Here is a 12,132-nt window from a genome sequence, read left to right as displayed (position 1 = left end):
TAGGCCTCTCTGTGAGGAAGCGCTCACACACACATATGCGCATATACACACACTGCTATGTTTAAACAGGTGGGCAGAAAATGAAGTGGTTAGCGAGGTGTGTGTGTGTGTGTGTGTGTGTGTGTGTGTGTGTGTGTGTGTGTGTGTGTGTGTGTGTGCGCACGTCTTTCTATAGTTATGAGGATCAATTTTGGTTCAATACCATAATTTTGAGGATATTTTGACTGGTCCTCACAAAAATTAAAAGGGTTGTTTTAGGCTTTAGATGGTTTTAGGGTTAGAAATAGGTTTGGGTACGTGTTAGGCTTAGGTATTTAGTTGTGATGGTTAAGGTTAGGGTGAGGGCTAGGGAATGCATTTTGTCAATGAGTGTCCTCACAACTATAGAGAGAGAGAGAGTGTGTGTGTGTGTGTGTGTGTTTGATTATTGAAAGGAAAGGAATGGATAAGGCGTATGTGTGTGTTTAGCCTTGGCCGCCCTCCCAGGAACACATACCACAGTGACACTGGCAGTGCAGAGACCAGCAGAATTCCTTCTTATGAAAATAAGCATCATGGAAACATAGAGAGAGGAGAGGAGAGGAGAGGAGAGGAGGGGAGAGGAGAGAGGAGAGGAGAGGAGAGGAGAAGAGAGGAGAGAGAGGAGAAGAGAGGAGAGGAGAGGAGAGGAGGAGACAAAGGCAGGAATAGCAAAACAAAACTGGAGATAAATGGAGTACACTTATACACACATGTAATACCTTGTACATAATGTATATGTTATGAAACAGTAAACATAATAATAAAGATAATTCAAGTTTGAATGCTTCGTCGCATTTTTAACATGAATCATAAAAACACAACTAATGTGCTTTAATATGAAAAGGGAAGACAAAAGGTCGAGAGTCATACATGGCTTGACAAAATAATGTTAACTCAAGGTTTACTTATAAACTGATTATTCAACTGTCACTTCACTTGTCTCATCAGCAAATGGAACCTGCTGAGGTGTCATCATGTGACAGTGTAAACTGTGCCACCTGGGATTTAGTCTCCTTATATACGGTGTATACATGTGAACTTATTCCTCTGATGAAAATATAGATTATAGATTTTCAAGAGGAAGCTTTAGATGGTTGTCAATCATCATTAAACCTGGAGTTTATCTTTTTTCATTCCAACATGAAAGATAGTTCCTGAGCACAATGTTAATGTTGCATCCATAGCACTTGATGATATCATCTTAGCTTACTGGTTTATATATGGTGAGCTGTTTTTTTAAACCTTGACCCAGCTGCTTTGTTAATACTTCCTGTGTAATTCTCAGTGGATTGGGGGATAATTTAGTCCAGGAATCTGTTTTTTGAAAGAGCCGATGACATCAGATAACATCCCTGACAGAAACAGAACATTACTGACTTCAAGATGGTTCTTATTAACAGCCGAGCAACAAGTCGAGCGACTAAATCCACTTCTGAACAAAAGATGTTTTGATAACGCAGATCATTTCTTTTTTTATTCAATGAAAATGTATTTTTCAAGACAGTGTTACTTGTCGCACACATACGCAGTTTAGTTTTAGGAGTTTTGTCTTAGATTAGACCATAGCGTGCCAATGCTCATGTTAACATATGCAATACTTTACAAATCTCCAGCTTGGGATTTCTCAAACACAATCGTCATAAGAAAGCGGTGGTCAGGAAACCAAGCAAATACCCTCACACACACATATCATGCTGGTGCAGCAGTCACACACATGCGGTTCTGAGCCGACACAGCTCATACTGGGAAGTTACTAACGGTCAGGCATGTGAGCTGTGTGCATGTATACATAGAGATGGCCTGATGAGCTTTTGGGAAGTGACTTGTTGTGCATGGGGCACTGACGGCTGTAAAAAAAAAAAAGAGGAAGTTAGGCATCTGGTGACGCTGGGCCGACGGTTTGGCTAGCTGCCCAAACCAAGTGCTAATGAGCGCGGGTTAACAACGGGAATAAACTGATTGGGGATTTTCATAGTGGTTGTTCCCAGAGGTGGGAGGTTTCTCTGCTCCTATTTGTTCCCAGGAGAATGTGGTCCAGTTTCTAGGTATGCTTTTACCGCAGCTTTACAAACACACACACAAACCATTTATCATGACATAATGTTTACATTTCTGTGGCTGGAGAGCTCCTCAGGAGACAGAGGAGCCCATCACCTAGAAACGGCTCCCAAACAACAAAAACTGAGCCTGGATGAGTGTATGTGATCATTTCTGTCATCGCCCTCTGACTCTTCAGAGTAAAAAAAATGAATGCACAGACACTGTACATGTGTACACTATCATTACAAAGAGGTCTAATTAGCATTCTTTACGAGCTAGGATGAGTACTTACAGTTGTGTAGTGTTTATGAGACTGTACTATAACAATTAACATGTATCAGGCCATTTCCACTAATAGACATCCGGTAGTGGGATGTAACAGAGTACATTTACTTCATTACTGGGCTTAAATACATTTTTATCCACCTGTACTTTACTTAAGTTTAATATATTTTCAGGTATTTTTCACTTTTGCTCCACAACATATATCAGCAGATATCTGTATTTCTTACTTCACAATGCATTACATTACATGTTCATGTTGTTTTACAAATAAATCAATAACGAGAGAGGAATTTGTCCACTGATCCAATCAGAGTGGGCAGGTAACATCAGACCCCGCCTCCTGCAGCAGCATCACATGATGTCTGTAAATTGTCTGTATTTATACAAACCTTTTCTAGTCTAGATTAGGGCTCAAAGTGCTTTACAGTACCGTTTTTCTATTCAGCCATTCACGCACACATTCATACAGTGCAGCTCTCTGCCACACATCACTCCCACACTGTTGGCACTGGCGAGGTTCAGTATCTTGCCGACGGACACTTCCGCATTCGAAATGGGGTCAAACCGCCGACACTCTGGTTTGTATATGACCGATTCTACCGACTGAGCCACAGCCGCCCATTAGACCGTTGCATTAAGGAATACGCTAAACATGGTATCCACTTTTCTGAGTACATTTTTGTTAATTTATTTGTGCATTTACTTAAGTTTGATGTTAGAGTACTTCCTCCACCACTGAAAGACATCTCATTACAATGTTTGCTGTAAAAATCTTAAATATGTCTTTGACCTATTTGCAACTAGTTTAAAGAAGAACATATTATATTAGTTATTATACAATAAGTCTTTGCTTTAACCCTCAGAGCCAAACACTGGACATTTTAAACTGTACAGCATACATACACATCTTTTATTAGGAAAATTAGGATTCAAGCACATGCAGACACTCACGTGGAGAAACAATTGGAAACTTCACTAATACGCAGACAGTATACATGCAGGCTGGTACAAAACATGGAAACTAAGTTTGCACAGGAAACAGTGTGGTGCAGCACAGACAGCCATGAGACACAGACACCTATGTATTGTATACGCACACACGCACACACATACACACACACACAGATCTGAACTCTCATACCGATTATTACAAGTTTCCTGGATACCAACGTGCTGTACAAATAAAAGAAAAAGGAAGACGTCATTTGATATGAGGCTCCAGATCCATCAATATCCCTCTGATCAAACACACCGATCAATATTATGAGCTGTTGCCTGGATACAGTTGGATGAGCAGAGTGTGAGAATATACAGACCAGCAATCATCCTTTGGCACACATTCAGCTGCAGGGAGACACACACACACACACACACAGACGCTCACATCTGCACATCAGCAACTATTGCAGCATTCCTACTCTTCAAACTGGGTTAGCGGATAAATATTTTCTCCTCAGAGTAAATTTCACACAAACAAACGCACAAACTTGATTATAACATTATGTACTGACAAGTTCTTGCGCACGCACAGTGTAGAGTGAAGGCAGAAAGAAGGTATGTACTAAATTCACATGAACCTCTCGTGGCCGAGGTGACGAGAGGTTGGAATGTGATGGCAGTAAGAAACACTTTCATGCCAAATACATGGATTCTGAGGGATAACCGTACATACAAATTCATGCCCCACTTCTGTCTGAATAGTAAACAGGTCACACGCTGAGAAGAACACGTGCACACAACAAGTATGCATAGATTAACACACTCATAACACACTCACACGGACACAAACACCCTGAGTTATCCATGAAACCACAATATGTAATGTTTCACAGACACTATTAACACCCTGTCAATACAATTTCTTATACGTTGTTTTCTTTACGACAAGGCTGCAAGATGAACACGCATCGCTTATGGTAAATCCACATAGAATATTATCAATCTGTATTATTGCTCAATTTACCAACACGATCATATAATAAAAGCAGAGATAAACAAGGTAACAGTTTAAAGAATCATACTTTTCGCAGTCACACAAGTGGCCTTATTATCTACGCACTGCTGTTTCTGTCCACAACACAACAACAAATAGTAATGTTCCCTTTCTCAAAAACTACAAATTTAGGCAAAAAAAACAGTGAACCAACACCAGAGTTCTACGCACAGAAATGCCTGACCCTGGGCAAAGTAGCAGCTCTTTAAACAGCTCCGGTAAATAAATGTGTTGCAACACGGACTCTTATGACGCTCGTTCCACATTTTGCTGAACGGTGTCCAAACACCTGACATCACTCTGCTGTCTGCCCCTTCATACCAGTAATCGTGTTACTCTCGCAGAGGACGCCAGATATGTTAGGTAATGACAAGAAAAACCCTCCCCCATAAGATTTTACAAAAGTAGATTCGTTTAAACGACTTTTATCGTTAAGTTAAGTCTACTTTGGGCTGGATTGTTTTCATAAAGTTAAAAGACAAAGTTTTTGTCTCTCTCATAGCAGCCAACAGACTCTCTCTTCCACTTTTCACGTGATTACACACACACGTGTCTCTATGACTTCAGAGGGCATTACATTGATTTCCCCTAACTCTAACTCTAACTCTAACCTAAACCTAACTGTTACCCAACATTAACCCTTGTCTTGACCTTAAACTTTAATGATTTACCTTTTGGGGACTTGCTGGACAAGTCTTCAAAATGTGACTGTGAAAACATATTTAGGTCCAAAGAACATGAGTAATACCTGGACCACACACACATACTCATACACACACACACACACACACACACAACCTAATCTCTGACCTTTACCAGGACAAATTCATTCCTTATTCTAACCTTAACCAAACCACAATTCACTTCTTACCACAAACCTTAACCAGGAGCTCAGACATGCTGTTTTGTAATATTGGGACCAGGCTTTGGTCCCAATGAGGTCTACTTAGGTCAGTTTACGTAGGAATAGGCCCTAAACAGGTAACAAAAAATAACTAGACACAAACACACATACACACCCTCCTCTCCTCCGTCACTCTGTCGCATCATGTTCCTGTTAATGATTTATGTTGTTCCATCTGTTGACGAGCCTGACAGAAACACAGAGGTCTGAACAATCCCTCTGTGTGGAAACAAAGATTTGACTGTTCTATTTTGTTTTTCGGTCGAACAGGCGCTCCAGGAACTGTTGCTTAATTCACGTAATGTTGGAGTGGCTCACTTCCAGGGGCAAGGGTTGTGTCAGATCCCCTGTTCTTCCTCAGGCGGCCTCTTGTTACCTGCACAACTCTGACTCAGAAAATCTAGTTCGTGCATGTGTATGATAATATGCCCATAGAGATGAATAAATAGACGCATACAGCATCAGATAACACATGGCGTTTCTCATTTCTCTAAATGGAAACTGATTTCGTCAAATGACTGAAATCTAACCGCCTCACTGAGGGCCACAGAACTTACATGGAAATAGTGCAACAGCTCCTCTCACTGGTGAATCAGACAGGTTCTATGTCTGCATGGGTTCATGCTCTTTATCCCTGTTCACTTCCTGTCGGCCTTGTTGCTCCACCAATCAGCCGTCAATGTGGTTCACCAGGGAAGAGAAGTCCTTTAACAGCTCCTGCGATGAGAAGGAGAGGCCTCCAGCCTGGGGACTGCTGGGTTTCCTGTGCCTCAGCCTGGGATTTGAACTGTCTATTTATTTTTTTTGTCTTTTAAAGTTAATAAATCCCATGGTTTGAGTTGCTTTTAAGGTTTTCTGTCAACTTTTGGCAATTAAATCATCCTGTGTGATCTATTACAAGTACTGTAAATGTTTATTTAACAACATTTGTCACAAGGATATTGTTTAAACTCACACATCAACATTTCCTTCCCTCTCTCCTTCCCTTCCCGTGTCACTAAATCTCAGCCAAACTAAATCTCAAAGTGCAGATGAAACACATTATATCATTAATTAACTAGTGCGTGCGCCAGTCTCCTCAGAGCAAAGCAGCCATCTCGATATATCATGATAGTACATCAAAAGCCGCCCTGTGACACTGTGGGGTTTTAGCTCAAATCCTTCTCTCGGTTTAATGAGCTCACTGTGCAGAGGGGATGACAGCATCATAGCCAGGTTACACCAGCAGTGGGCAGTAGAAAGCAGCAAATACAAGATCCTTGTGTGATCACACAGAGGATGTAAATATACAGTTCTCTTCTTCCTCTGTGTTGCTACCAAACAATGTGAGCTCAACACACACTTTATATGGCCTTCTCTAACAATATGTCACACAAGCCACAAATATTCTTCTGAGGTTGTAAATATGAAAGAGTAGTAATTTACAATGAATACAGTCAACTGTGCAATCAGTTAGCTTGAACATTATTACACCATATAACTAATACTTATAAACAGATGTATCTAAATATGCTGTAGCAGCCCCCACCCTCTGAAAACCCTCTGCTGTTGAGCGATGGGGTCTGGTTCACATCCCAAACATGTGAATGTTGAAAGGATAAGAGATGGTGGATCTGTGCAGCCCAGTGAAACACAACAAACACACAAAAAATAAAATTATAATTTCTTTGTCAACCTTAATGTGTCTTGGGAGCATACTCTTGCCACAAAGCTGGATGCACATAAATGTCACAAAAAAATTTTAAAGCAACACGTTTATTTGAATTGTATATTTTTATCAAGAAAGAGCTTTACACAAACTGAGTCAAGGGAATATATGGTTATTATAAACAAGATTTTAAAAGATGAATAAAATGCTAGAATAGGATAAAAACATATGAGTATCAATAAACTAAGATATGATGAATCATTTTATATTATAACGCAAATGTATAACACTAAAATGAAGGGATCAGTGTCATATTTTTTGCCATAGAGTAGTGGAGGAAGTACTTGAACATTCTACATAAGTAAAAGCACAAGTAAATAGATGAAGATGTATACTCAAGTAAAAGTACCACATTGTCTTTTCTACTAAGTACTTTCTTTTGAATATATTTAAAGTTAAAGTAGCCCAGTCCCGAATGCAACTTTCCAATACATTTTTATGGCTGAGTCTCGGCCTCTTCCAAATCCATGTCAGGTGTTTCCTCGTACTCTGGCCGCAGGAGGCAGGGTGTAATGTTACCTGCCGACTCTGGACCAATTCCCCTGTTATTATTGATTACTTTCAGAAATATAAAATGCAGACATGTAAAATACTGTATTGTAAAAATGTAGTGGAGTAGAAAGTAAAGATAATAATAAAGTGAAAGTGAAAAAGTACCTGAAAATACAGATACATGAAAAATGTATTTAAGTACACAATAAAGTACTTTGTTACATCCCATCACTGCTATTACTGTGACAAAGAAACCTTTCCTCACAGTAAAAGTATAAAAAAAATTAGGATCAGCTTCTGCATATTTTCGGCCATATACAGTGTTCCTCACTATGGCTGCTGTGGGACCCCGAGTTTACACAGCATCACAAACACAGCTGACTCCTTTTTTTTCTAAAACACTGTTCAAAGAACGAATGTCTTGACTCACACTCTCCCTCCACCCCGGCTCATTGTCTCCTCCTGCTCTGTCTTCAGACATTTGTCACTGTTCTCTTGTTTTTCAACCTCCGCCGTCCTTCTCTCTCCTCTCCTCCTCTCCAGCTTTCTAATTGAATCCACAGGAGTGAATTCCAGCGGGCAAGAGGAGAGGCTGCGGGAGGGGTGATGTCAGAGGTCAAAGGTTATGTTATGACCCTTGCCCGGTGAGTAGAACCCTGCTGTGCAGCATTTCTGGATGTGTGTGTGTGTGTGTGTGTGTGTGTGTGTGTGTGTGTGTGTGTGTGTGTGTGTGTGTGTGTGTGTGTGTGTATGTGCATGCGTGCATGTGTGTGTGTGTGTGTGTGTGTGTGTGTGTGTGTGTGTGTGTGTGTGTGTGTGTGTGCGTGTGTGTGTGTGTGTGTGTGTGTGTGTGTGTGTGTGTGTGTGTGTGTGTGTGTGAGTGTGTGTGTGAGTGTTTGTAAAACAGCAAAGAGAGTAACTTGTTGAGTTACTTGTTATGTATTTATGCATAAACGGACATTCCAGTGCAGTCACTCTGGTTATCATGTTTATTAATGAGGCTGCAGTCATGTCTTCATGTTATTGAACTGCTTTAAAGATAATATCCATTCTTAAGAAATTTAAATCATTTTCTCCCATTGACGTAGATACAATTTCTCTCAATCTCTCTCTCTCTCTCTCTCTCTCTCTCTCTCTCTCTCGACGGATGGGGCAGGGGTACATTGTGAAAGAAGGAAGCTGCTGAGGAGGAGGGGTGAAGAAAAGAGAGGAAAAGAGGAGCAGATGTTCATCAGTTCTACAGACCCCCTCCTCCTCCTCCTCCTCCTCCTCCTCCTCCTCCTCCCTCTCCCTTTATTATTTCACTGGTAATAGTGGCCTCTTATCTGAAGAAGCCTGTTTGAGGCTGTGGAGGAATGACTTCTCTTAATCATCAGAGTTTCAATGGGCTGAGTCTGCAAGTGTGTGAGTGTGTGTCACTCTCTGTAACACACACATGCAAATGGTGCTATAACACAAATGTTTTACTCCACAAATTGTCTGCAGATTTCCACACATCCAGACATCCACACACACCACACACACACACACACACACACACACACACACACACATACTCTCACAAACACACACACTGTTGACAGTGTATGGATTAGCTCAGCCTCGGCCCTTTGCTTACAACCCATATGAAATTAGAATAACAAACTATTCAAAATATAAAGAATATGTCATATACACACATGTATATCACATGGTATCATTAACTGGCTCTCACTGGGCATCCTTCCCACTCTCCTTTTTTTTGACAAACTATAAATTACTTCATTATTTCAGACCATTTATTTGAAAACATCCTGCAGGATTATGTGTGGAGAGGCGGCACCCTGCAGTCAGCAGTCTTTGGGTAACCCCACACCACCATGTCACCTCTGTAAATCTCCTCTAATATCAAACAGATGTTGCATGCAGCAAATCCCACTGCAGGAAAGGTCATGGGACAGAGCGAGGAAATGCGTCCCATGAACCCATCTTTATGTATCTGGTCGATTGATCCCAAATCTGGAGATAAACCTGTTTGAGCATGGAGCCAGTCTTATTACTCCACCTACAATCCTTCAGTTCCTTCCTCTCTTTCTTTCTCTCTGCGCACTCTCTCATTTCCCCTGTTTTTTCCTCTAAATAGCCCCCAATCCTGCCCCTTCATCCCCCTCCTCACCCCCATCTCGTTCCTCCAAACAAGCCCTTCTATCTCACCCATTCACCAGCCCCTACATGTGTGTGTGTGTGTGTGTGGGTGTGTATGGGGGTTGAGTCGCGGAGGGCGGGCCATTAGTTTGTTAGTTGGTTCTGCAGCTCATTGAGCTCATTGTGCTCAGAAGGCCCCTCTATCCCAGCTGGACTCAACAAGGAGTCCCCCCCTTTCCTTCAGAAAGCCCCACCACCACAACTCCACCACCCCCCACCCCTCGCTGCACTCTCAGTAATCCCTAACTCGCCCCGAAAAAGGAGATTTGTTTATTGAAGTAAACTCGACTCGCTGACCAAAAAGCTTGTTTACAGATAACAGTTGTTTGCTCAACCAAATTAACAGAAGGGCCTGGTTACCTCAAGGCGTTCGTGCTGTTGACATCTTGCTAACAGCTTGTTGTTCACAGTGGTGGTCTTCATCTCAGTGTAAACAGTAAACAATTAAAAAAAAAAGCAAACAGAGCTAAACACTTAAAGGCGATCAGCTAATTAGGGCAGCATTTCGTGTGGGTTAGCCCCCAAAGGTCAGTCGCAATATAATTAGGCCTTGTTCACTCTTAGCATTAAATGCATATGGTTGTATGATGAGAAGGGACTATATCTGGATGTGGTCTACAACTTAGTTCCTATGTGTGGGATGTTGCTGTGGCCTGATGGTTAGCACGTTCTATAGACATGAACTTCTGGGAAATGTGTCCGTGTGAGTATTTCTGACAATCACAAGTCAGAGCTTTCGAACGTGGAGGATTATTAGCATGATTAGCTTTCTTCATGGAAGACATTTTGCCATGTCACAGTAGAGCTGTTTTCAAACATCCACTCCCAAATATGTACCACATTTTCCAGAAATTGCCTTTCACATGAAGAACGCAGCAGGAGACTGTCCGCATCAGACACGTCACCAACATCAGGAACATTTCTGGAGCCTTCAGCTGACGGTTGGTGTCTGAGTAGCTCATACAGGAGGCAGGGCATGATGTATAAATTCCACTGCTGAAATCGTTTGTTTTCGTCGATAGTGTATTGACACTGGCCTCTGCCCCTAGCACTTAAAGCTCTCAAAGCTCGTTTTTCCAAGTTGACATCTTCATCGGCGTCTTGTACTTGTATGGCTCCTCTTTTTCATTCTAAGATATTTGTATTCTTACAGTTTTCCTGTCTGTTGTAAACTAGAAATGTCAGAAACGTCCACTCAACCATTTACATTCACACATACAGGCCCTCTGCAACGCTTGAGGAAAATATCTGGACTTCAGTGCATTGTCTGAAAGCAGATTATGTCATTCCTCCCCTTACAGCCAATCGTGCATCATCTACAACTTGTACAAAAATCATCTTATTCACCCATACAGAATAGATTTCTATTTCTATTAGGGATTCATGCGGGGAGTCGTGTGGACATTTTTCACATGTCCTGGACACTGTGGACATCAGGACACCACAGGTATGTGAGGAAAAAAACAACTCAGCTTAACGTACAAATCTCGCAAGTCAAAACACGGCTGGATCAGACAACCCTCAGGCTGTGGAGCAGTGGAGTATACCCATACCATTACATCATCACAAAACAAGAGGGGAGGGGGGTGTTGAGACCCTCTGTCAAACACACACAAGCCCGCATACACACATAAACACACACACACTCACACTCACACACACACTTAATGGTGACCACTTGGCTGGACCAAAACAAAGCTTTTCGGCTGGCTTTGTTCTCAGCTGAGCTCATCTTTGTAAAGGGGCCTCCGAGCGACGGACCAGATTTCTTCTTCTTCTTCTTTAAAATACACAATTATGTTTCAAAGCTACATTACAGTACATTCCTCTCCCATGCACACATCTTTAGATAGAAGTAAATACCCTCTATGTAAAAGACGCGGTACTTTTTTTTCTGAGCAAACATCCTTGTGAGTACAGTCTCAGCAGGACCTTCCTCCAGAGGGGAATCAAACCTTTATATCCGGCCACAAGCTGCACTGAACTTTATGCAGAACAAACTGTAAACTGTTTCTCTCCCCGAGGCTGCCGTTAGCTGTTCACCAACTCATCAAGCCGCTGTGGGCATGCTGCTGCAACGCTCCTTACGATCCCAGAGGTGTGACAACTTCACTCCTGGCAGACCAGCGAGGGTGTGTGTGTGTGTTCGGAAAAGTTCTATCTTTGTGAGGACCAGACATCTGCAGTGATGGGAGCAGAATGGGACCCTTATCATCTTTGGCAATTTTCTCCAGGCTTGGATTTAGGGTAGTATGTTGGGTTGTGATTATTGTGGGTTTTAGATAAACGTAAGCTTTGAGTTTAAGGTGATAGCAATTTGCTTTGACAGTTTCCTTGCAAATGTAGAGGAACAAACCTGTGTGTGTCTTTGTGTGTGTGTTTGGAGGGAGTGGGGCCGTCTGATACTCTCATGGCTCTGCGGTGGAATTTTTCACACATCCACCTTTACCTTTGAAATCAAAGTCTTCACTCCTCCGTGTCTGTCTCACAGCGACAGCCTGTCTC

This window comes from Hippoglossus stenolepis, chromosome 4, assembly GCF_022539355.2.
Source record: "Hippoglossus stenolepis isolate QCI-W04-F060 chromosome 4, HSTE1.2, whole genome shotgun sequence".
Lineage (NCBI taxonomy): Eukaryota > Metazoa > Chordata > Actinopteri > Pleuronectiformes > Pleuronectidae > Hippoglossus > Hippoglossus stenolepis.
This window is presented reverse-complemented; position numbering follows the sequence as displayed.